Source organism: Podarcis tiliguerta (assembly GCF_965153285.1).
Source record: "Podarcis tiliguerta genome assembly, chromosome: 7".
NCBI classification, from domain to species: domain Eukaryota; kingdom Metazoa; phylum Chordata; class Lepidosauria; order Squamata; family Lacertidae; genus Podarcis; species Podarcis tiliguerta.
In genome coordinates, this window is record NC_139540.1 from 35,792,273 (window position 1) to 35,817,188 (window position 24,916).

Consider the following 24,916-nt stretch of genomic DNA (forward strand, 5'->3'; position numbering starts at 1 on the left):
TTTCTACCAACCACTAGTTCACATATGTAGCACTTTCAATATTATCAGCTTTGTGAAACCTACTGAAACAGTTCAAATAAGGTAGACTTTATAGCTAATGAGTGATAGTCACAGAGTAGTTCACACATTCAAATAACTATTTCAGGTTACTTCTTAATTCAACTACATTTATACAAAAATAGGAATTTTAGAGTATACTGCACTTTCCACATATCAAGCCACCTTGATTCCCTGGGGGCACAATTCAGAACTGCACTCTTTTTTTGCCTAGTGATGGTTCACGCATGTGTATATAATTCAGACTAAAAAGATGAACTAACTCTAAGTTGTATTTAAGGTACTTAATCTTTGATGGATCATTCACAAAGGGAAGTGGATCATGATGTTTCAGTCATCAAGTAAAAATATGCATGTGTAAACAATCCCCTTTTAGCTTTCAGCTTAGTCTCACAGTAGTCACATAGTCATTCCAGTATGACCAGTGCTCACTCTAAGGCAACCTTTATCACTTCTAGGCCACAAAGCAAGATATCCACATTTCTAACCATTTCCTAGACTAGCCAGAGGACGATTTCAATTTTCAAAATTTATCAGGCTGACTGCATCCTGCTTAAATGTTGAATCTGGACATCCGTCCCAAGTTTTACCCCACTAAGAAGTATCGCCTTTTAGCACTAGCAGTTTAGCCATTTATACAACTACTTGCTACATTGAATGCCTATTTTCAAGACTGTGAAGCCTTTAGCAGTCAGGTCTTAATACAGCATTAAAATGCTTAGAATAAATTTATGTAAGATGTTCATCCCGAACTTGACTGATATATTAATGTTATTTAAGTACCTACTGTCAATTTCTATTACTCTAGAGAACTATGACTACATAACACTGCAAGTGCTCAGTCTATACTGAAATATGTTACAGTTGCACTGATTGGAAACCTTCCATTTCAACCACGTTCAGGAAAATCCAAGAGTGGCCTTGTGGATTTTTCAGCAGAAGATTTTCCAATTCATACAATCACATTTTACCTCTTCTTCATGCACTATGTGACATCTAGCATATATGGCAAGCCAAAACGGCATATTAGTACAGTGGTAACTTGGAAGTCAAATGGAATCCATTCCGGAAGTCCATTCGACTTCCAAAACGTTCGGAAACCAAGATGCGGCTTCCAACTGGCTGCAAGAAGCTCCTGCAGCCAATTGGAAGCCACAGAAGCCCCATTGGATATTCTGCTTCCAAAGAACATTTGCAAACCGGAACACTCACTTCCGGGTTTGAGGTGTTTGGGAGCCAAAACGGAAGAGTACCAAGGCATACCTCGGGTTTAATGTGCTTTGGGTTGAGCGTGTTCGAGTTGCACTCCGCGGCAACCTGGAAGTAACAGAGCACGTTACTTCTGGTTTTCGGCGCTCATGCATGTGCAGACGCTCGAAATGATGTCGCGCACATGCACAGAAGCGGCAAAACGCGACACGCGCCATCGCATCTTACATTGCATTCAGGATGCAAACGGGGCTCCGGAATGGATCCCGTACGCATCCCGAGGTACCACTGTATATTCATTGGTATATGCCAATGAATTTAAATTAAGCAACAATGTAACATATTACTCCAGTAGAAAAACCTATTAATAAACATTGCTCAGCAATAAAACACCTGTTTGGCAAAAAAGAGGCTACAATATATGCTACATTTCTCATTTTCTCCATTAGTAAGCTTTATTCCCCACCCCCACCCTCCACCCCCCAAAACCCCCAACCCCAACTCTACCAGAAATTTCCCTGTCCAGATTAAGGCTGTGTTCCAGATAAAACAGTAGATAAAATCTTAGGATCACAGGACGCAGCTTCATACAGCGTCAGACCACAGGGTCCATATAGCAAAGTATTGGCTACAGTGACTGGCAGTGACCTAGGTCTGATCTGGACGTGCCTAGGACTTTTTGAAGTCTCTGATTCCCCTTAAAGGTTTCCAAATATTACGGCAATCCTACATGCCATCATCATGTGTGAACCAGGTCCAAGGTAATCCACATCATAAGAAAATTAACACAACCTACTTCCAACTTGGTAAATACGTTACAGCAAGGCATTTAAGTACCAATGTCCTCTAGAGATGCAAAGTATTTGGACATTTTGAAGCCATGGGGGAAAGTGTTTCCCTTTTGATGTGCTGTGGGGGGGATGACTGTTTTGGAGAAAATTGAAATACATGCAATACTTCCTTCCTTGTCAAACCTAAACTAATTTTACTCATTTAGCAACATAAAATGCATTTTTTAAAACTTAGTACATAAAATTGTACTATTTGGTATATTTATTAACTTTATAGCACAACCCTTTGTATATTAACTTCACTGTGGAGCAAGTTCCACTTTGTTTAGTAGTGCTTATTCCAGTTAAGCATGCATAGGACTGAGGCCTCAAAAATATAAACATGTTAATTTTGTATAAGCAAATTATGAATATTTCTTGTAGACTGCAACACACCATACATTACATACATAAATGTAGAATTTTTGGCATCAAGTAAAATACTTCATGTGAGTTTTTAATCAGTGTTCCCCAAAATATCAGTCCTCAGGGGGCAAAACATATTTCCCCTCATTTTTCATGTATAGTTTCTCTTGAGATAAAGGTAAAGGTACCCCTGCCCGTACGGGCCAGTCGTGACCGACTCTGGGGTTGCGTGCTCATCTCGCTTAAGAGGCCGGGAGCCAGCGCTGTCCGGAGACACTTCCGGGTCACGTGGCCAGCGTGACAAAGCTGCTCTGGCGAGCCAGCACCAGCGCAGCTCACGGAAACGGCGTTTACCTACCCGCTATAAAGCTGTACCTATTTATCTACTTGCACTTAGGGGTGCTTTCGAACTGCTAGGTGGGCAGGAGCTGGGACCGAACGACGGGAGCTCACCCCGCCGCAGGGATTCGAACCGCCGACCATACGATCGGCAAGTCCTAGGCACTGAGGTTTTACCCACAGCGCCACCCGCGTCCCTTCTCTTGAGATAGCTTTTCTTAAAAAAGAAAAAAAGACAGGGGTTGTGAACTTGCTTTATTTATTTAAGTTGCTCATCACTTCAAGCCAAAGCCTCTAGGTGACATACAATAAAACACAATCCATACAACTATTAATGAATAGAGAAAAATTTAATCTCAGCAATAGCAATTTCAACCCCAGCACAATTCTATTAAAAATCTGCGTTTTGTAGGAACTCTTCCCTATAAGTTTAAAACAATTATCATCAGATCAAACAAGGCAAAAGTAAATTCTGATAAAATACTGAAGAGTTTAAAAAATGATGAAAATGTCTGGGAGAAGGGAAAGTCTTCTCCTAGTGCCAAATCAACATTAAAATAGGTGCTACATGAGCCTCCTTAGGAAGAACGTTCTTCAAATTTGGGGGGAGGGTCAAAACGATCCTCTCTTGCTACCCCCCTCTGCCACTCCAACCACCTTCTTCTTGCAAAACAAGATCTTATTTCCAATGAGCGTTTTCAGTTTAAAACCTTTAAAATGAACTTCCTAACATTACAAGTGTCCTATGTTTCCATGTTGGTTGTGGGCGAGGTGGTTTTCTTTTTCCAACTCTAGCATGGATATTTGGACCATTAGTGTATGAGCAGATTAGTTTTTTTTAAAAAAAAGCCCAACAAAACTTGCAGCTAGCAACTTTTGTGAGTTTATTTACGATATGCACAAATGAAGGCTGTTACCCAATAAATGTCATATCGGCTGACTGGTTGATCGAGTTTTGTTCAATTAATAAAACCAGAAGAATTTAACATATAAAGAAAAGCTATTCTAAAGAAAAGCACATATTGCTTTTAGAATATACACAAAGCAGTGGGTGTCATAGTAGGTACCATCTTAAAAAAGGCATTCTTCTGTACCAAGGCACATGTTTTCGTTAACCCAACAATGGAGCAATACAGCAACATAAACAGGCACATAAGGAAGCTACTGCTCATCAACTCAGCCCTGGCCCAGAGGTCCGTCATCTCTTTGCTACCAGAAAGACCAGAAGATCATGCAAACACAACATAAACAAACAGTCCTTCAGGAAGCAACTGGAAATAAACCACCAGCTTAAATTATGATAGCAATGATATCTTTCCATGCTCCATTAGCAAAACATCCAAATATACTCATTTAAACAACTCCAGTGGCAGAGCTGGAAAAGATATCCGCCAAAACTGGAACTATAGCCTGACAGTCCATTTTATGTCATTTTCCCACCTAAACATTTTCCAGCCCTTATAAAAGTTTTAACAGCAAGATTAGGGAGTAAAAGCTCCCTGCTGCCATGAGAATTCTCCAATTGCCCTGGAAAGGCACAACAAAAAAGTACCAACAAATCTACTGTTTACTCTTCGTGTAATATCCATTTCTCTTTTTAGGACAGAAGTTTGTGGAACATATACTCAATAATATTCATTCAGGCAAGTTTCTTTTGCTTTTGTTCTCAGGTAAGACACAAAATATTTCCCCCAAGTTACTTCTCTGTCTAGAATTATATTCCATTGAAGTTTCTGTTGCAGCTGTTGCTTCGTCCTTTAATTCTAGCTTTAGGTTGAAGACTTTAGACCAGATGTGGGCATCCAATGTTGCTGAACTAAAACTCCCATCATCCCTGGCCACTGGTCATGCTTGCTTGGGCTGATGGGAGTTGTAGCTCAGCAACATCTGGCAGGCCAAAGGTTCCCTACACCTGCTTTAGGTTCTACCACACCCAGCCCACCACAGCCTCTTTGTCAAAAGTGCTTTCACTTGTTATTGATTGAACCAAATAATATACAGCCTTTTCTTATTCTCCGTTTCCCTCATTTTGGGGAGAGGTGTGGGCAAGGCTGTATACAGTGGTACGTCCGGTTGCGGACGGGATCCGTTCCGGAGGTCCAGCCAGATCCTGAGGTTTCTGCAACTGGAGAGACCACTTCTGTGCACGCGCGGCAAAAACCCGGAAATATACTTCCGGGTTTGCCGATTACATATCCCAAAGTTTACGTAACCAGAGGAATACGTAAGCGGAGGTACGACTGTACCTTGCAAATATATCCAGAGATATATGGAGCGAATGCAGGCTGCACAGCTATCCCAGAAGCCAGAACAGCAAGAGGGATTGCTGCTTTCACTGCACAGCGATCCCTCTTGCTGTTCTGGCTTCTGAGATTCAGATTTTTTTTCTCTTGTTTTCCTCTTCCAAAAACTAGGTGTGTCTTGTGGTCTGGTGCGTCTTATAGAGTGAAAAATACTGTGTATTCTTACAGTTAGCTCTATGAAGCAACTAACCAAGTCTAGTTTCCATATAATTCATTATCATATCTAGCACGTAAAATTTAAGTAAAAGAAAATCCTGGCACAAAAATTCAGCAAAAATTCTGCCTACGTCAAGAAAGATAAACTTGGGCAACCTCTTTGCACAATCTAATGCCATAAAACAAGGGCTGGTGTCAGACAAACATCTACAATAGGCTTTTATTCTGTAATCACTGTCAAGTTGTACAGGTAGGTGACCATTTTGCGCAGGGGTTCCATTCCTGCTCCCCACACACATTGGAAGAGCGCACGTAAGACCAGACCAGACCATTTTGGGGCCACTTCCAGGTCAGCAGCAACAAGGATGTGTGTGATTGTGCGTCAATCAGACATGCATAAAATGATTCCTGACTGTATGTATACATGTACTATGTCTTTAGATTCTGAAGCTCAACACCTGTTTGATAGTTTTTAAAAAAATGATTATTTGCATCTCAATCCCATGTGAAGTGCTACCATCTTTCCTTACACATAGCAACCTGATGCATGCAGATTGCAGCTGAAACTTTTAGAAATCAAAACAACATAATAATCTCTGTACATTTTCACACAAAATGGTTTTGCAAAAAATAAATGTTTTTGGGGTAAAAACATTCATTTCTTACTTCAACAAGAATTTGCTTTTTTTTAAACAGAAAAGTCTTTCAAATCTGCTTGTTGAAAAATATTCAGCACCTGCAAACTGTCATGCAAACATCATAAACTGTAAGCAAAGGTTTAAAAGTAAAAATCTAATAAAGCATACTGACCAAAAAGCAGAAATGTTTTAAGTACCAAGTATCTTCTTAAAAACAACACCCCCACTATGATTAGCTCTGAATTCTACCTTCAATAGCATCATTCATTGCAATGCAGAAACTATTTTAAACAGTGCTGAATATCACATAATCTATAATAATTTGGGTATCTATTAAAAACTTAATTTCTCAAGACCTGAACTGTCACAAAATTCTGAATTTATATAAACAGCCAAGAAAGAGACTTAGCCTGTAAATTTGGAGGGCATTCATTGCTGGATTCTCTACCAGCAGCAAGCCAAATTCCAGGAAAGTAGCTTCTAACCACAGGAAACCCACCCACACCAAGTATATGAAAAAGAATCTGTTATTAAAATTTTAGACACTGAAACTGAATTCAGGGGATTATGCTGCTAAAAAAAGATCTTTGTAATCAGTGCACTTCCTACTGCAACGGAACCACAGTTCAATGGAAGAACATGCTTTTTATGCAGACGGTCCCATGTTTCAGTCCCAAGCATCTCCAGCTACAGAGTCAGGTAGCAGGTAGTGAGAAGGATGTTGGTCTGAGAAGCTGGAGAGCCACTGCCAATCAGAGGAAACGCTGAGCTATAAGAACAAACAGTCTGACCTGGTGTAAAGCACCTTACTACAAAGAAGTTCTTGAAGAACTGCTCAAAGATTCTTATAACAGATAACTGCATCTCACAACAAATAGCCAAGCCACTTCCACCCTTCAGTTGTACTCCTTATGCTTCGTTCCATGTAAGCTTAGAACCAAGGAGCTCCAACAAAATTATGTTGTATGCAGAATACGTTCTGATGGCTATATTGTAATCTAGACTTTTATAGAGTGTCAGAAGATTTAAAACAGTTAACTACTACATATTTCCCTAGTTTTATGTTTACTGAATCAAAAAGTGCTAGAAGCTAGGAGCTAATCAGCTTGTGTATACTTAGGAACATCTTTAAGAGGTTTATTATATTTAAGGCTTTGGAATGTATTCTAAGTTACAGAATACTTAATTTAGAAAATTGATGTGTAGAAATCAGTAATTGATTAAAGCATAAGTACCACTCTCCTACTCCAACCACTAATTCTCAGAAAAAACATTGTTGTATTTTGGTTCTGCACTGCAGTATATCATGAAACAGATGTGTCTTGGTCTGCATGCAAGAAAAAAAAAATCTGCAAAATATGGAATTAGGGTAAATGGCCACAACAAACTGGACCAAATATGATCTCTACATAAAAAGCTACTGTATGGGTGGTGTCCAAAGCCATCTTTCAGGGGAAGAAGAAAGTAATCTTTCTGCAGGCTGGGGAAAACTCTCTAGCAAATTTAATGTGGCATGAGGGATGCAGGACAGGAATACCTGAAATCTGCCACCTGTCCCCATTCCATTGGGATGCCCTTCGTCACCAGATGGACAATATTGGATACCACAAGGCTGCAATCCTAATGTACCTGTTAGAAATCTTCACTGATGTGCTAGTGGTAATGATCTGTGAGTAGACTTGGATAGTATCAGGATGCAGGCCTATGTAACCTAGGCAGTTACTGAAGTTTCCCTAGTGCATTTCACTAGTAGATACAGTCGTACCTTGGAAGCCAAACGGAATCTGTTCTGGAAGTCCGTTCAACTTCCAAAACTTTCGACTTCCAAGGTATGGCTTCCGATTGGCTGCAGGAAGCTCCTACAGCCAATCAGAAGCTGCGGAAGTCCCGCTGGACGTTTGACTTCCAAAAGAACGTTCGCAAACCGGAGCACTCACTTCCGGGTTTGCGGCCTTCGGGAGCCAAAACGTTCAACTGCTAAAGTATTCATCAACCAAGGTACGACGGTATTTATTTTTGAAACAAAAACTGTTATGAAATATCAGAGCAGTATGGTACAACTAACTATTTTGAAATCAACATAGTAAATGGTGTCTTATCTGCTTATGACTTTGGCCTTCTCTACATATGGAAAGAAAGCTGGGCTCATTCATACAGATCCAACAATAGCCTACTAATTCTGTGCAGCACTGTTACATATAGGAACATGCATAAACCTGAGTTCTGAAATAAAGACTAGTGCAATTCATACATTTTCTAGCCACATTAGCCACTCTTTGGAACAGCAGCCCACAAACTGGACCAAGCTAACAAAAATTTTCACTCATCAACAATGAGTTGATGGGAGAAGTCTTGACTGTGACCTAACCTGAGATTCATAAGATTTCAAAGGCAATCCCAAATCCAACTCCCATCTCCAAGCTGGGTAGAAGGGAAGGGGCGTGTCCCTGTCATACTGTATCTTGGACAAATTAAGGAGTGCAAGATGTCCCACTGCTTTCCAAGTCTTGGAGGCTGAGCATGAGATCAGAGAGAGCTCCTGGCCTTTTCCGGACTCCAGAAAAAGGAGATGGGGCAATCACCAAACTATAAAAAAGTGGTACCTCATCTGTGCCTGAGCACAGGTGATCTGCAACTGAAGCCATTACTATTAGGCAGGGCCTATGTGAAGCCCTTACTTCTATAGAACAGCATTACTATCTAAGAGGTCAGCCTGTGCAATAAAATATTGCTCTGGCTCCTGCATCTTTGTCTGAAAATTAGAATATCTTCCAAGGATTCAGAAGTACAACACCTCTCAAATAAACAACATGTCGCTGAAAGCAGTTTGTGTGATCAGACAGCTAGGACACACGAACATGCATGTGCATAATTTACTTGCTTGCTATGGACAACCTTTGTGTGTCAGTAACAAATGTGGTTTCCACATAAAGTATAGATCGACCAAGCGGAAGACCTGATCCTGGGTTTCCACATTCAAAAAGACCTGATCCTACTACACCATATCGTCAAGTGGAGCTGAAAGTGCAAACTTCATAAAACACAAAAACTACTTAGGAGCCACACTTCTACAACCTCTATTTTTCCTTCAAAAACTTCAAACTTTGCACTGGCTTATTGCAAATATATATCCATATACAGCTACTGCCAGAGGCCCACAAATTATGGATAGCCTTAGTAGCTGACCAAAATCTATGCTTGCCACCTTTCCCCGAAGAATAAGAGGCAGGTGGTTGCAGAACATCTAAGGCTCAGCATATGGATGGAGGCAAGTCACCCATTTCTCTCCAGTGCCAAGCCAAAGAGAAGGGTGATGATTGTCCTGACTTTCAGAGCATTCAAAAAGCAGCAAACGCTCAGTGGTTTTCAAGTTTTTTCAAGGCTCAGCTTATCATAAGAGGAAGGACCAAGTATTTCCAGAGCCGAGTTCACACCATGCCACATTCAACTTTTTAACTGTTGATCGTTGGAAATCTTGATTGGATGTTGCTTCCCAGTAATCATACATGCCATTAAAAAAACATAATCACCACACTTGATTTTCATGCGCTTTCTTATACAAACGTATGAAAAAGGCGATGTTTCAGAAGTTTCAAATCTTGTAACTTAGCAAACATTTTAAGGTAAAATAAAACAAATAAATCAGCAGATTATCCCCTTCAAATAGTAAGAATAGATTGGGACTTTCTTTTATTACCTTGCTTCTGTATTTAGAAAAGTGTAATATATTAAATTTTCCATGCCCCAGCACCATACTTAGAAGCTGCAAAAAAAATTCTGTCAACATGCTTCAATAAAACAGTAATCAGCAACCAATATAAGCTCCTTGGATGCTTACAAAATAATATGTATTATGAAATTGAAAATATTCTTGTAACTGACTAGATTTGGTGGATTGGCTCAAATACACCCTCCCTTATAGAACAGAACCTTTGAATCCAACTGAATCTGAAAAACATTTCTAACGTATATCTAAAATAAGCTATAGTAGTGGACCTTAAAATAAGCTATTGGAATTGATTTAAAAACCACAGGTATTCTAGCCTTGTGTTATACAAGTACAATGCATTACCATTACATTTTATCATATCTGATACTCTTCAAGACCACGGTGAAGTTGAAAAAAAAATCCTCACACCAAAGTAATTCAGTATGTATTAGTTTTTAAAGGTAATAAAAACCCTTCCTAGACTTACTATTTAAAGAAATCTTGCAGGATTTTTAAGAAGCTAGCAAGAATCCCAAATTCTTTTCTGTTGTTATATCATATTTAAAGGATTAAAATAAGCAATAGAATACCCTTTGCAAATTAAATGGTTCAAAAATAAGGTAGATATCGGTATCTTCCAGAAATAGTTGGTATTTTGTAGAATCTTTTGATAACTAGCACAATTTACAATACATGATTTGAAATAGGACATGTCCTATAAAAACTTGGGAATGTACAAGATGTTTCATATGCTTAAGTAACAATTTGTCAGGAAATAAATTATACCCCAAATTAGTATTAAACTACTGTGCTGAGAAAAAGTAGATGTCCCGTTTAAAAATATGGACACGAATGACAGTCACCTGTTTCATACTTCAGAAATGGAGCCCACTACTTCAAACAATAGTGAATATTGTAGAGCAGTTCAATTCTATTTTGGACAGGGTCTGGAGGGAGGGAAACGCTAAACCTTCCAAGCTCCTTCATGATTATTCAACTTTCTGTCCACTGTTTATTAACAAATACTTCAAAATAAGATGTTTTGTTGTAAACATTTGTACTCTGGATGGAAACTGCTCTTTCTGTGCCATCCTATAATGCAAGGTAGAATTCTCAACTGTACTCCAAGCATCCAGCTACATTTAGCTTTCAGCCTTTTTATTATCACTGTCAATGAATGGGGCCCTAGTCAAATTAAGCTGCCATTTTAGGTTAAAGACAAGAGCCTCTGTTGTGCAACAGCAATACAAAAATACTCTAAGCAACAGACACAGCACTCTAATTGGAAAAAATATCAACATCAATTCCTACAAAAAATAGTTAGCAACTGTGCTTTTAACAACAACAACAAAATAATACTCACACATTACTGCAAACTAACTGAATTTGTAATTGGGATAAATCGGCTACCCATGCTGCTAGGATCACAGTCACTAAGATTTTTTGCCTCCGTTAGAATGGATGATCTGCAAGAAAACAAAAAATTGTTCAACTTTTATCTTCAGATTTGTAGTTATTGTAATATGAGATATAAAAGTGTATTTCCACCAGGATAAAAGCTGATGAGCTTCTATTAAATATATATATATTATAAGGAACAAATCTCCTAAGTGGGAGGGGGAGAGAAGGGCCATATCGGTTTGAAATTTTAAGTTTGCAAACCAAAATCTATGTGTAGCAAGTGGTCAAAAAGCTCACTGCAAATGGAAAAAAAACTCACCAAGATCTGCTTGGAAAGCACATTCAGTACTACACCAAACAAAAGCAAAGGCAAAGTAGAATGAGTTGGCTGTTGTATCTAAAAAATCTCTAGTAATTCAAAGGAAACTCCCAGCGCGTTGCTACTTTTCTTTTGTCCATTGTCCGTTTTAAAAGTACTTTAAAAGGAAGGCGTGAGCACTATCCCAAAGTGATCTGGAGAAACTCATCCGATTTATTGCCTATGTGGTAAATCCCACGAGCTTAATGTCCCCCCCCCCCGCCTGCCCCACCGCTAGATTAAGGGGGTGCCTCCTAATACAGAAGGGTGTCCCCTTATATAATGCTATCAGGAAAAATGAATGCAATATAATGATGGCTGCTCCTTCTCCCTGTGACCCACTAACAACCTTCCCTACCCACCTCCAGTGTGTCCCCCCCCCGGCACATCCCCAGCGTCCGCTTCCCACTTCCACCAGCCCCACATTCAGCACCCACCCACCAGAGCCGAAGGAGAAACAAAATTCCCGGCCAACCCCATTTCCCTTTATGAATCAAACCTAAACACATACACTCCCTGACCGCCTGGCCTCAAACCACCTTTTCCGCTCACCCTCAAAATGGCCTTGGTTTCGGGAAGGGAGGGGGGAAAACTACGGCCACCAGGGAGACCTTCTCAGCGACCCGCTCTCGATCAGGGGAAAAGACAGAGAGGGGGAAGCGCGCAGGCGAAAGGAAAAGATCGCCCGGCGGGGGGGGGGGGGGGAGAGGGAGAGACACACACACAGAAAGGGAAGCAGACTTGGTCCGCGGGGTTAAGTCTCCTATTATGTTGTTGTTGCTGCTACTGCTATCGCCTCCGCCACCAGCCCCAATCCAAGCTGCCTGGGGAGCGTCTCTCCCTCCCCCCCCCACCACCACAAAAAACCACACACACATACACGCTTTCTTCTTGGGTTGTTGGAAAACAGTCGTGATCTCCTCTCCCCCCCCCCGTGTGATTCCCGTTTCACTCCCACCGCCAGCCTCCCCGCTCCTCTCCAGCGAAGACAAATAACCCCGGCACAACCTCGTGCCTCTTCTCTTCTCTCGCCGCCCCCCCCCCCCGCCACCACCACTCCTCCTCCTCTATCATCACCTCCATTTCCTTGGGCTCTCTTCTCTTTCTCTCTCCTCCTCCTCCTCCCATGGCTCCATGTGTCCGCGAGGAGCCCCCGGGTCAAGCTAGCAGGAGGCGGGGAGGGTGGAGGGGGGCGAGGCGGGCGGCCCCCGCACTTTGTTAGCGCTTGTTGTGCTGCCAGGGCCGGGAGCGCTCAGCGTGGCCAGCAGGGCGGGCGGGCGTGGGGGGGGGGGAGCCTTCCCGGGGAGCCGCCGCGCTCAGCCCGTCGCCTCATCCCGCTCGCCGCGATCCGGCCCCCGCCGCCCCTCCTCCTCCTCCTCCCGCGGAGACTTTCGCCCAACTTTTCCTCTCCTTTTAATCGCCCTCCAAAACTTGCGCTCGAGGAAAGGGAGGTGGGGGAGGGGAGGGAGAGGAGAGAGGTCAGGCGGAGAAGAGCCGCCAGGCTCGCTCGGGCTCCCGCTCTCACCGGCGTGTGGGTTCGTCGCTGCTGCTTCTTCTTCTTCTCCTTCTTCCTCCTCTTTCTTTTCTTTCTTTCCTTCCTTCCTCTCTCCCACCCCCACCCCCCGCTTTACATCCTGGGAAGCTCCTCGGCCGAGGGATGCACATGGACCAGAGAACCAGGCGAGGCTCGCCGACACACCGCGCGCCCCTCCGCTCCCCCCGCCCTCCGCCGGACCGGCTGTGGGCCGCGGACAGCCGGACAGCCGCGCTCTCTCGCCCGGCGCGCCGGCGCTGCCCTCTAGGCTGCCTCCGAGGCGGCTCTGAGGCGCGGGTCACTCACCGGGGTCAGGGCTGGCGCGGCGGAGGCGTCCTCGGGAGCGGACCGGAGGGGGGGGGAGCGAGAGAGCCGGAGAGCGAGCGAGAGAGCGAGCGCCTCTCCCTCACAAACAAACAAACACCGAGAGAGAGACCCACACACGCGCACACGCACCGGGAGTTGGTTTCGGCCGGGCGGTCAAAGCGAGGCGGGCGGAGATCCCTGACCAGGGCCGGCGAGAAGGGCGGGCAGGGGGGTCAGCGAGGGTCTCCGGGTCTCCACCGGGTCCCGGGTCCGCTTCGCTCCTTTGTGTAATTTCACTCGATTCAAGTTTAATCCGATAGTTCCCGAGCGCGTCCGCAAAAGCCGAGCGACACACCAGCCAGCCGAGCGGCTGCCGTTGCTGCTACCGCCCCCTGCCTGTCCGCTCGCCCGCCCCCGTCGCTCGCTCGCTCCCTCCGCCCGCCACGAGGCGCGTCCCCGACGCCACTTGCCCTCGCTCCCTCCCTCCTTGCCTGCCTCCCGCGGACGAGCGAGCGGGGCGGGGGGGAAGGAGGGAGAGTGCGCGCGCCCGCAAACCCCGCCCCACAAGGCTACACGTCATCAGCCACCGGCATAATTTATGCAAGAATCCAGCCTTCCTAAAAGGGCAGCGGGGGGAGGGGGTCAGGTCACTAACTCCCTCCTCCGCTTTCTTTCCTTCCTTCCTCCTCTCCTCCCCCCCCCCCCGCGGCCTCCGCTCTCCACGAGGACACTCTCCTCCTCCTCCTCTGCCCCCCGCCCTCAGGAAAGAAGGAAGGAAAGGGAGATGGACGGTTGGGGGAGGGGGGCGTCAAGCGCTGACAGGGCGCCGGGTACACAAGGGCTCAGACAAGTCGACACCCACTTCTTCGCCCGAGACGGGAGGGGAAGGGGGGCGGGGCGGAAAGGAGGACGGCGTCCAAGACCCAGATATCGACATGGAGATAGCGAGGTGGCGCCCTGCCTCGCCCGCGGGCGAATGGCCGGCCAGAGAGGGGCGGCGTTCCCAGGACTGAGTCGCTCGCTCGGGGCCTCACGCAGCTTAACCTGGCCGCACAGAACACGCCGCCGCCGCTTCAGGCGGAGGGGAGCAACTCCCGCCGGTGTTGTGGAAAAGTTTGGCGGCGCCCGGGAGGAAAAGAAGGGACCCTCCTTCCACAGAGTTATTATGGGAGAAGAAGGGGGCGCGGAGGGTGGGAGAAGCACCTGCGACCGAAAGACTCTCCAAAGGACTTCGCCGCCGCCGCCTCGTTTCTAGGGGAGAATCCTGCCCGCCCCGGTGTGTTCAGTCGTGTTTCCAACATGCCGTTGCCAATCTCGCCTTAAACGTGTGATCTTCTAGAACCGCGTCCGCCTGAAGGGCACAGTGTTAGCTGTGCACGCGATGAAACAACCGCCATGTGTCCTGTGCTGGAATTGTCCGAGAACCATGGCCCGCCTCCTGCCCGCATCATGGGATGTCCCGTCTCTCTCTCTCTCTCTCTCTCTCTCTCTCTCATATTTAGCAATTTATGGCGATATATAAAGACAGGATCTTCCGTGTGTAGTGGGGGTGGGCGGCGATACTTCGTCCTTACTGTAAAATGATAAAGCATGGAATAATTTCTAAATTCAAGGAGCCCATGAACGACCAAAATTTTTAAAATAGAGCCATTCTCCACAGAAAATACTACTTCTTTTCAATAAACTTGTGAAGATGGGGACGAACTCTGCTTGCTTCTCTGAATCCAAATCTCTGTTCCAGGGAACAGAGAAAGAATTAATGCTATTTAAGACTCCAATTAGGAGATCAGGTCTGTACCTCTGAAAGGTCCAAAACAGGGCTTTTAAGTGTAGAGATAACACATCCAGGTTAATATTTGACAAAACTATCTGCTAATGTAGTGTAAGTGTTCATGTGAATAGGCCATAAGCGTGCTGGCCATTTGTTTATCCTCAGGTTTCATGTTTCTGAAGTCCCATCATCACACATGAATGCCATGGCATCTCCCAGCAGCTCTCCAATGCAGTTTTAATTTCTGACTCAAGACTGTGTTCTTGTACTTTATATATACACATATGGTAGACATATCTAGCAGGTGCAAGTCTGTAACATCTGCATGACACACAATTATTAAAGGCACCAGAGCACTCACTGGATATGTAGATACCCAACTTAGTTTAGTGGCTCAAGCACTGCTATAATTTGATGCATGATTAGACTAGATTTCATTGTAAGTCTTTGGAGGTTAAAGTTCACCATTTTAGGTGTTACATGGACTTCATATACGCACAAGATCATAAGTGTACATTACATGTCAATTAGCTCAGAATACTATTCCCTTGTTCCATATGTGCACTATTTAGAATTCTTTCATAATCCTGCTCTGGAAGGGGGTTGGGTGAGTCCACCCATTAATTACATATATTGTGAGTTCAACACCTGTTGTGAGTAAAGAGTTTTAAACAACACTTTATGTGTTAAGCAATTCTGAATATACATCTTGAAACATCTCTAGTCTGCATCAAGAAAGCTCACCATTATACTAGCTGCTACTTTCAGTATGAGTTTATAATGTTAAATCAGTTAATTTTCTTTGAATTTCAAAATCCAGACCACAAATTTTGTATCTTGAAACATTGTTAGCTGAAATTGAAGAAGCCAAGAGGTGGGAAAAGTACAGTGTAGCACTTTGCATTTTTACGCTGCTTAGTTTTAGATTCTGCCATGTTATCTTCACACAGAGGCATTACTTTTTCTAAACTGGAAAACAGCATATATGTAGAAACAAACACTTGATTAAGCAGTTAAGAATGTGCTCAGTGCTCATTGAAGGAGAGAGGGGAGGTGTATAACAAGCCCCCATCAATTCATGCCTTTGGTACTCTGGAAGCCTCTAGTATTAAAATCTATCACATCAAAATGGAGAAGAATTTGGAACTGTAGTGGGCAGAAGATTCTGTTCTAGGATTGCCAAATATTAACCCATAAATCATTGCTGAGCCTACAAAAGATCCCAGGCAGAGACAGGATGCTACAGCCCCCAACCCCTCAATCCATTCCTCCATTCATCACTTCGCCTACTCTCTTCTAGTATTGACTGTAGCAATCAGAACTTTGGTTTTGCCCCACAGTGTGCAAAGGAGGAAGTGAGCAAAGGATGACAGAGCAGTAGGAGGGTATGGGTAATCTGCAGATTATGTTAGGCAACTATTTCCTGTTAATATTGAGTCCAGGGTGGATGCTAGTAGCTGAAACGATTAGCAGTACAGAGAGCTAGAGAAACAGACCGTTTTGGCAGTTGTTCTCAGGTTCATATAATAGAATCTAGAAAAGAAATTGGTTTTGTTTTTTCTCTTAAAGTATTCTAGGTATACTTGATTAGTGTGTTCATATACTGTGGTAACCTCAGGTTACATACGCTTCAGGTTACAGACTCCGCTAACCCAGAAATAGTGCTTCAGGTTAAGAACTTTGCTTCAGGATGAGAACAGAAATCGTGCTCCGGCAGCGTGGTGGCAGCAGGAGGCCCCATTAGCTAAAGTGGTGCTTCAGGTTAAGAACAGTTTCAGGTTAAGAACGGACCTCCGGAACGAATTAAGTACTTAACCCGAGGTACCACTGTAATTTAACATGACTTCCCAAAATATTCTATGCCTGCTTGTAAGGGGTGCATAATAAATTCAACTAGTCTCTCATTCTACTGAATAGCTCAGTCCATAGAGCACGAGACTCTTCACCTTGGGGTTGTGGGTTTGAGCCCTATGTTGGGCAAAATAATCCTGCACTGCATGAGGTTGGACTAGATGACCCTCATGGTTCCTTCCAACTCTACAATTCTGAGATTCTATTATTCTCTGCTCACTCCAGAGTCACAAGGATAGAGAGGATGGGAGAACCTATGTTGCTTTGGGTTTGAGGAAAGGCAGACATTATTATGTATTTAATGACCAAGGTCTCAAAGCTTTGAGAAAACTACTGTGGGTATACTTCACTAACACTAAGATTCCACACTAGGCCTCACAATATATGCTACCCTATATAATGGGAACATGGAACAAATTTGTGTCCCATATAATTCCCATCACCCTTTTGATCCCAAGGGGAATACCAAAAGATCACTTAACATAGATTAGCTACAATTTTCCATTAAAAACATTAATAGAAGTTATTTTTAAAAATTAGTTAACGCTGTTGTTAAATAAAAAGGTAACTACTGTTTTTAATTCATTTTTTATTACTAATATTACAAACATGGAGAAAGGGAACTAATCTATATTTATAGATAATTCAGTATTTTAAAGTCACAGCTGCAGATTGTGTTGGTTCATAATATAGTCTTACAATGCAATCCTATACGTGCCTACTCAGAATCCCCACAATGTGACTCATTCCCAGGTAAAAGTGTATAGGACTGCATTTGCAGCAAGCAGTGTCAATACAATATTTGAATTACTGGTTTTAACGAAGTATACACAAAAAGTATTTTTTTCAGGATAAGCTACATACCAACACAGAGTTAAGCACACCTAAGCCTATTGATTTCAGTGGTCATTAGAAACTTAATGCCGGATGCATATATAAGTGGCATGTTACGTGCAGTACGGGCCATGAATGCATACTCACCTCTATTGCTACTGATGGCCTTTTCACAGTAGCAGTATGAACTGGTTCCTCAAGTTATTTCTCTTGAAAGTGAGTTGACTGTGGTTTCACCAAGCATGGGTGTTCCCCATCCACTGACAGTACACTTTCAAGCTACAAAGCCTGCCACCCACTGCCCAGACAGGTACTGCTTCCAAGGCCCATGCCCCAGCTCTACCTCTGTTGCATTCCATTCTCCTTTCTTTCAAATGCACCATTTTCAAATGTTTCTCCCCAGACTACATTTTCATCACACAGTCCTACTCATAATTCTATGGCAACAATTTATGGTCCTTGTCACTGCATATGAAGCATGCATGTAAGTGCACACACACAAACATTCATACAAGGTCATGCACAGAAAAAAACAGTGCTTACATTTCAGCATATAATTGTATATTGCTTAGAATAAGCATCATAAATACACTTTGATCACCACTTCTCTTTTAGTGGATCCTTTATTGTGGCAAAGTTTTGCTTGCAAGGCCTTCTTGGTGTTTAGGTTGATTGTTTTCATGCTGGCAAAAAGGAATAATGGAGAAGTGATAATGGGAAGATAAAACATACCAGGAAAGCATACATACCAGTCCAGAAAAAAGACATTCCCCACCTGAAGACTGAATGGTGAAGCAAGAACATGCCTTATTTCAGTGACATTCGAAGATTTCATATTTGCCAGATCCTTAGTGACATGTTCTCCAGAAGTGTCTTTGGAGTAGATGCAGCAAGCTGTTCCAGGATTTGACCTGCTGATGTGGACATCAGACAGCTGATGGAACACAACTTCACTATGAGGGAGCAGACACGTGTGCTGCTAAGCTGGATTCAGGCCAGGTGTGACAACAGTGTCAGCTTTTCAAAAATTGTACATGCGATCACTGCCTCCTCTGTGTCTGTACACATCAACAAACTACAATTTGGATTTAAACGAGGAAATAAAGTTTGTCAATCATACTGCAATTAATTGGTTCATGGCAGATTCAAGAACATAGATAATGTCTACAGGATCCTACTCTTGGAAGAAAGATTCCTCCTTCTAATACATAGAAGTGACAAGTAATTCAACATGGCATCTATGTACTGTCATGGTTTTCACATATTACATGACATGTCAATGATGTATTTGTAGTTTCCTAGGAAGACAACAGAATGCAAAGAGTTGTTCAAGCAAATAACAGGTGGAGCCCAGTCAAATACAAAGCAAATATATTCCACAGTGTTGTCAAATCAATCTTTCAGCGAAACAAGCCAAGAAATCCATGTGCAAAATCAAGTCTTCAAAATGTTCACAGCTTTAAACAGTTTGAAATTTAATGCATAAAAGTTTACACGATAAAACATGTTAGTATTCAAGATATCACAAGACTCTTTGTTGGTTTTGCTGCAGCAGACACGGCTATTCCTCTGGAAACACTTATATATTTACTATTTTACTGAGCAGGGGCTCCCTTTTATTAACATACATACATCTATATATGTGTATATCTGAAGATACATGGTACACAGATTGAAATGCTAAGCCCAGTTCTATTCCATTGCCCTTAGACTGGACTTCTGTTGGAAGGAGGTTCTTCTAAGTGTTTATAACAAATATATTTACCATATTTTTCCATGTATAAGACTAGGTTTTTTAACCAAAAAATTAGGTTTAAAATTGGGGCTCATCTTATACACGGGTAGTGCTGAGGGGTGTTTTCTTAATTTGGAGTCCCCCAAAATAGGGGGTGTCTTATACACGGAAAAATACGGTATATACATAACTGAGAGCCTTTGTCATGGCAAGAAACAAGTACACTTCATGATTTCTTCAAAACTGGAGCTTTTGCTATCATTCATCATAAAAATCACAATTATTATTTTAATGTAAAATTATAAAAGACTTGTCCACACTACCACTACTTTGAAACGATCATTATGCATTAATAATGGCAGCAAAGAAGTAACTGAATGCAAAACAAAATAGGAGGCTAATTCTTATTTACTTAGGATACTTTATTTTAGCTAACAATCTCTGCTTCTATAGAGAATTAATTCTGTGACATGCAGAATGGTTACACTGACTAGAAACTATTCCTGAGGTGATTCAGCAAGAAAAAAATCCAGTAAGAAGTTAAGATCCTGTTCCCAGGATTGTCCCAGAGAACATTATGGAGAAAAATGATTCTCACATGATTTCCAATGGTATACGCTTGCACTACCACTTCAAAAAGCTACTAAATGAATAGAAAGTTATGTCATAAAAAGCCCAGGGAACCTACAATTTGATTTTTTAAGAATAATTTCAGAATAATTGCTTTAAATTGAGTCGTTATCTTCCCCTCTTGCATATTTGTTGTCAGATTTTTAACAAATTTAAAAAAAAAAATCTTATACCAGCAAAAATGACTATGAGGTACTAACCTAAAGGGATAAGGGAATATGGCACTGTGGCAGGGATGGGACCAAGTGAAAGGGAGAGGACCTGAAAAGGCATCATGCTCCAGTGCAGGATGTTTCCAGGTGGATTACTTAACTTCTGCTGTGTGCGTGTGTGATATATATATATAGTGTGTGTGTCTCAGGAAGTGTAAGCTTGAGTAAAAGAAGAAGTTAGCTGGAACTGGATTGAGGTCTAGGGTAGTGTTGTGACAAGCAAACTTCCTGAAATGAGAAGATGTGACCAAGTTCAAAAGATCCAAAGTGAATCACTCAAACACATTGCAAAATCTGCTGCAAGAAATGCTTTTGCAACTGCACAAAATAATCTTGTGCATGAGATTTGCAAAGTCTGCTTGCATATATACAATACAAATATGAAACTATGCCAAAAAACAATTCCTTAAAAAAATACAGTAGCTATCATTTAGAATATATGAAGTAGGTCAAAGCACAGGGAAAGAAGAGGACAAAGTTATAATAAGTTAGCTAAATAAAATTGCCTATTCTTGAAAAACAGGTTCTCATCGGGAAGAGTTTCGGGAAACATTAGTAAGGACTGTTGATGACAGATAATAAAATACGTGCTTAATGGCACACTGGTAAGAAGAGGAAAAGGGTTTCATAACCTGCAAGAGAGAAGAAAAGAAAAATGTGTAAGAACAAGCTGGATCCTGCTCCATTATGTCTGAAACACATCCTCGTCAGCCTAAACCCTTTGGTCCAGACTGTAAGAGCACCATCCTCCCCACTTCCACATTAGGACGCCAAGCCCATTTTCCTCTGGTTTGTAACCTCTTCCTTTCCTTACTTCGCAAACACCTCTTACCTTCCGCTCTCCAAGGTGCCCCTCCCCAACCCACAATTATCTTCCCACTAAGCTGCACTCATCCTCCCCCCTCCCAGTTTGGGGTGCGCTCCTAGATCCCCACACCCCCTTCCCGGAATTTGGCTTCCTTCCCAACTCTTCTTTAGAAGCCACCGATCATATCCAGGGCTCGAGACTGCACAGCCTTGTTTTGGGGGGGGGGGTATCTTGCGCGCCCCGTTTCCACTCCCCCTTCCCTCCCTCCCTCCCTCGCACACACCTATCGCCGAGTCCTCCTTCCTCCTCCCGGGATTCCATTTCCTCCGCCCCTTGTTCCACTCCATTTCTTACGTCACAGTCTCAGGGTTTTCCTTTTCCCTGACGGCACTTTCGCCCGCCGCGACGATTGGCTGTGAACCGGAGCCAATGGGAAAAGGCACTCCCCCCCCCCCGAGAAATATATTCTCTGGGTTGGCGAGGCGCGGGCAGGTTCCCCGGTCCTAAGGGAGGGCGGGGGGGGGGTCAGTTCGAGAAGTGGGCGGGGAAAAGAGAGAGAGAGAGAGAGAGAGAGAGAGAGAGAAGAGGGGGGAGGGGAAATCTCAAGCACCAGGTGGCTCCGGGCTAATCCCGTAAATTCGCGAAGAGGTCCTCCTGCCGATTTAAAAGGGCAGGCGCAAGAGCGGCTTGCAGGGGAGAAGAGGCGGCGAGTGTGAGCGGGGCGACCATGAGCCCGAGCTCTCGGCTGCTGAATTTCCCTGAGGCGGGAAAGGGCGAAGTCGCCTTATTTCAGAGCATCCCTCCGCCACACACACACACACACACACACACACACACTTCCCAGCCACCCCCCAGAGCAACCTTCCTCCTCTTCTCCACGCGCGAACGAGACCGTCGTGCGCCCCGCCCCCCATGCCTCACAGCAGCAGAGTTTCCCCGCGCAACAGTATCCCACGCAGGAAGCAAAAAACGCCGCCTCAGCCAGGGAGTCGCCCCCCCCCCCGCCCTCCACACACAACAAAAGCCGCCGTCCTCCACAACCCTTCCGGGCGACCCGGGCAGGAAACCTCATGAGGAAACGGAGACCCCACCCACGAGCGGCAAGTCCGCCCTCCGCCTGCCTCCTCCTCCCCGGAGCGGGACGGCGGAGAGTCCCTCGCGTCTCGCCGGCGGTTCCCTCAGCAGGGCGCCCACAGGAAATGGGAGAAGCAGCCGCCGCCGCCGCCGCGCTGGCTGGCAGCCCTTCCGCGCTTCCCGCAGGAAACGCCGCCGAGCTGCTCACAAAAGAGCGCCGGCTTCGGCACCTCGCGCGCCTGCGGACCATTTTCGGCCGCGATCCTGAAGCACGTTTGTATTCGGAAAGCAACCCCGTTGGGCTCAGGACAGCGGCAGAGTCGTGACTCTGCAAAGGCTTCGCTTTCTCTGCCGCTTTGAGAAATGGCTCGTGTTTCCCCCCCTCTTCCCGCTTTGCAAAGGAGGAAAGAGGGTGCCCAGGCAGAAACGTTTGTCTAAACTAGCAACGTGGCCAGAAGTGTGATTTAGGAAACACACAAAAAAACCTGGCATTGGTTAGATCTATGCAGAGTTTAATCTCGCACAATCTTTTCTCCTTCTCTCGAGTAAGTTGCTCTGGAAGCACCAGGTCCCAAAAGCAGGCAGGGGGGCGGGACGGGACTAAACAGAAGATGTTGCTGGACTCCAAGTCCCATCACCCGAAGCCACAAGCCCGAGAGGCATGAATGATGGGAGTTGGAGTCCATCACCGTCCGGAGTACCACAAAAGAAAGGTAATGCAGACCCTCCCAAGTGTCTCTATTTTCCTAATTTAGAGAAGCTGTCCCGGGTTCTGATTTGATCTCAGAAATGTCCTACCTTTCCTTAGGATGTCACTATTTTCATTGGAGAAATGGCATTATCCGACTGCCGTCTGAAGGCAATCCTATATAGGGAAGGTTTTTAAAAAATGTTTTATTATGTTTTTATATATGTTGAAAGCTGCCCAGAGTGGCTGGGGCAACCCAGTATGGGGTATAAATAGTAAAATTATCATTATGGAATGGGACATCCCTTTTCTCATAGGAGAAATGTTTGAGGATATGATAATGTTTCTTGACTCTTTGCATTGAGTAGAGGGAAAATAAGAAGTCACTGTGAAATTAGATTACAGTATTCTGCATTAAATTAAAAGACTGCAAAGATTAGGGGTACTGTACATGTGGAATATTATTAATGGGCAATTGTCTGGTTTATGCTGCACATTAAATATGACTTAATAAAAAATAATTAACTCAGATCTAGACTTGAGCCTTTTGTACTTAAAAATGGAAGAACAGGTGGGAGGGTGCGAAATGTAATGTCAGCAGCACCCATGGCATCTGTTGCTGTTAACTGCAGGTTGTGTGTGAGTGGTATTGTCTACAGGAAGGAGATAAATATTCAGATAGCTTAGCTGGTTAGACCGTGGTGATGATGTCAAGGTTTCAGGTTCAATCCCTGTATGGGACAGCTGCATATTCCTGCATATATGATCCTCAGGGTCCCTTCCAACTCTATGATTCTATGAACAAAAGAGCCCACTGGATCAGGCCAATGGCCCATCTAGTCCAGCATCCTACCAGATGTCTGTGGAAAATATGCAAGTATTCTAAACTAAATACTATCACAGCATCGATTTGTACAACAGTATACTGGCAGTTTTATTTTCAGTTTCTTTCCTAATTATCCTTATCATGGAATTTGCCGTTTTCACGAGTGCTGTGCCCTGGGTTACCTAGCACTTCACACTAGTGTTCTGTGGCCTGTTCTAATTTATGGCCTTTAAAAGACCTGCGCCTAACACATCTTTTCTCACAACTGAAGCCCAAACAGAGGCATTTGCACTGTTAGTTCAGTAGTTATAAAATCCATGTGCATTGAAGGTCACCAAGCCTGAGCTTAAGGTTCTCTCTGCAGTTCTCCTAAAACAAGAGTATTGGTTGGGAGGTATCTTATTTTGAAACTAAATTGTACCAGATAGCTCCTACTATTGATGTCCCTCCACAGTTCTCACATGTGATGGTGTCAGGCACACAAGTACCATATTTTTCGCTCTATAAGATGCACCAGACCACAAGACACACCTAGTTTTTGGAGGAGGAAAACAAGAAAAAAAAATCTGAATCTCAGAAGCCAGAACAGCAAGAGGGATCACTGCGCAGTGAAAGCAGCAATCCCTCTTGCTGTTCTGGCTTCTGGAATAGCTGTGCAGCCTGCATTCACTCCATAAGACGCACACACACTTCCCCTTACTTTTAAGGAGGGAAAAAGAGAGTCTTATAGAGCAAAAAATACAGTAATTATCACTGGCTGCATAAAGAATCCTTTATTTCAGAGGCACAATGCAAATAAAGAGCCCACTAAGTGTAAGCAAGGAGCAGAATTTCAAAAACAAGGGATGTAGACACAGTGGCGTTGCATGGGTTGTCAGCACCCGGGGCAAGGCAAGTAATTTGCGCCCCCTAACCCGGGGCAAGGCAAGTAATTTGCGCCCCCAGCTGCACTGTCCCTCCCCCAGATAGTCCCTCGCTCTCTCTCCGCACCACACCGCATGCCTGGCACCCCCCCCCCCTCCACAGTGGGCGGCGACCCAGCGGCTTGGATCGGATTTGCACAGCCAGCACTGCAGTGAGAGAGTGAGTGAGCCAGGTAGGGGCAGAGAGCTGCGAGTGCGAGCGCGCCCCCCCAGATGTTGCGCCCGGCCCCCCCTGCACCCCCCACGCTACGCCACTGTGTAGACATGTAAGGCAACCGTCCTTTGACTCAGTTTAGAACTGCACTGGGTAAACCAAGCTATTACAAAAATCAAGAAAGAACTTCCTTTTATTCACCGC

General features: G+C 44.0%; 1 protein-coding gene and 2 long non-coding RNA genes across 11 annotated transcripts in view; 1 reads left to right on the forward strand and 2 right to left on the reverse strand.

Moving 5' to 3' along the window:
• The window catches only part of CHD7 (chromodomain helicase DNA binding protein 7), a 143,265-nt gene extending 129,550 nt beyond the window's left edge, over positions 1-13,715 (reverse strand). For 3 of the 8 annotated variants that reach the window (XM_083450882.1, XM_083450875.1, XM_083450881.1), the window contains exons 1-2: positions 13,357-13,715; positions 10,971-11,073 (exon numbers count right to left, since the gene is read on the reverse strand). The gene's annotated coding sequence lies outside the window, so the exon portion shown is untranslated. Of the gene's footprint in view, positions 1-10,970; positions 11,074-11,918; positions 12,009-12,443; positions 12,759-12,891; positions 13,184-13,206 lie in introns of those variants that run through there. The other 5 variants (XM_083450878.1, XM_083450876.1, XM_083450877.1 and 2 more) reach the window with 5 other exon arrangements.
• A 2,733-nt stretch (positions 13,716-16,448) lies between these two features.
• Positions 16,449-16,881, forward strand: LOC310681077. Its single transcript, XR_014513105.1, has 2 exons — positions 16,449-16,569; positions 16,799-16,881. It is a non-coding gene; the product is annotated as an uncharacterized lncRNA (long non-coding RNA).
• A 1,320-nt stretch (positions 16,882-18,201) lies between these two features.
• LOC310682530 lies at positions 18,202-21,552 on the reverse strand. Of its 2 annotated transcripts, XR_014513943.1 has the most exons (3): positions 21,331-21,552; positions 18,438-20,871; positions 18,202-18,345 (listed from the first exon to the last, which is right to left on the reverse strand). It is a non-coding gene; the product is annotated as an uncharacterized lncRNA (long non-coding RNA). The 2 variants fall into 2 exon arrangements; XR_014513944.1 differs by having other exon boundaries at positions 18,438-21,552.
• Between the last annotated feature and the right edge of the window lie 3,364 nt (positions 21,553-24,916).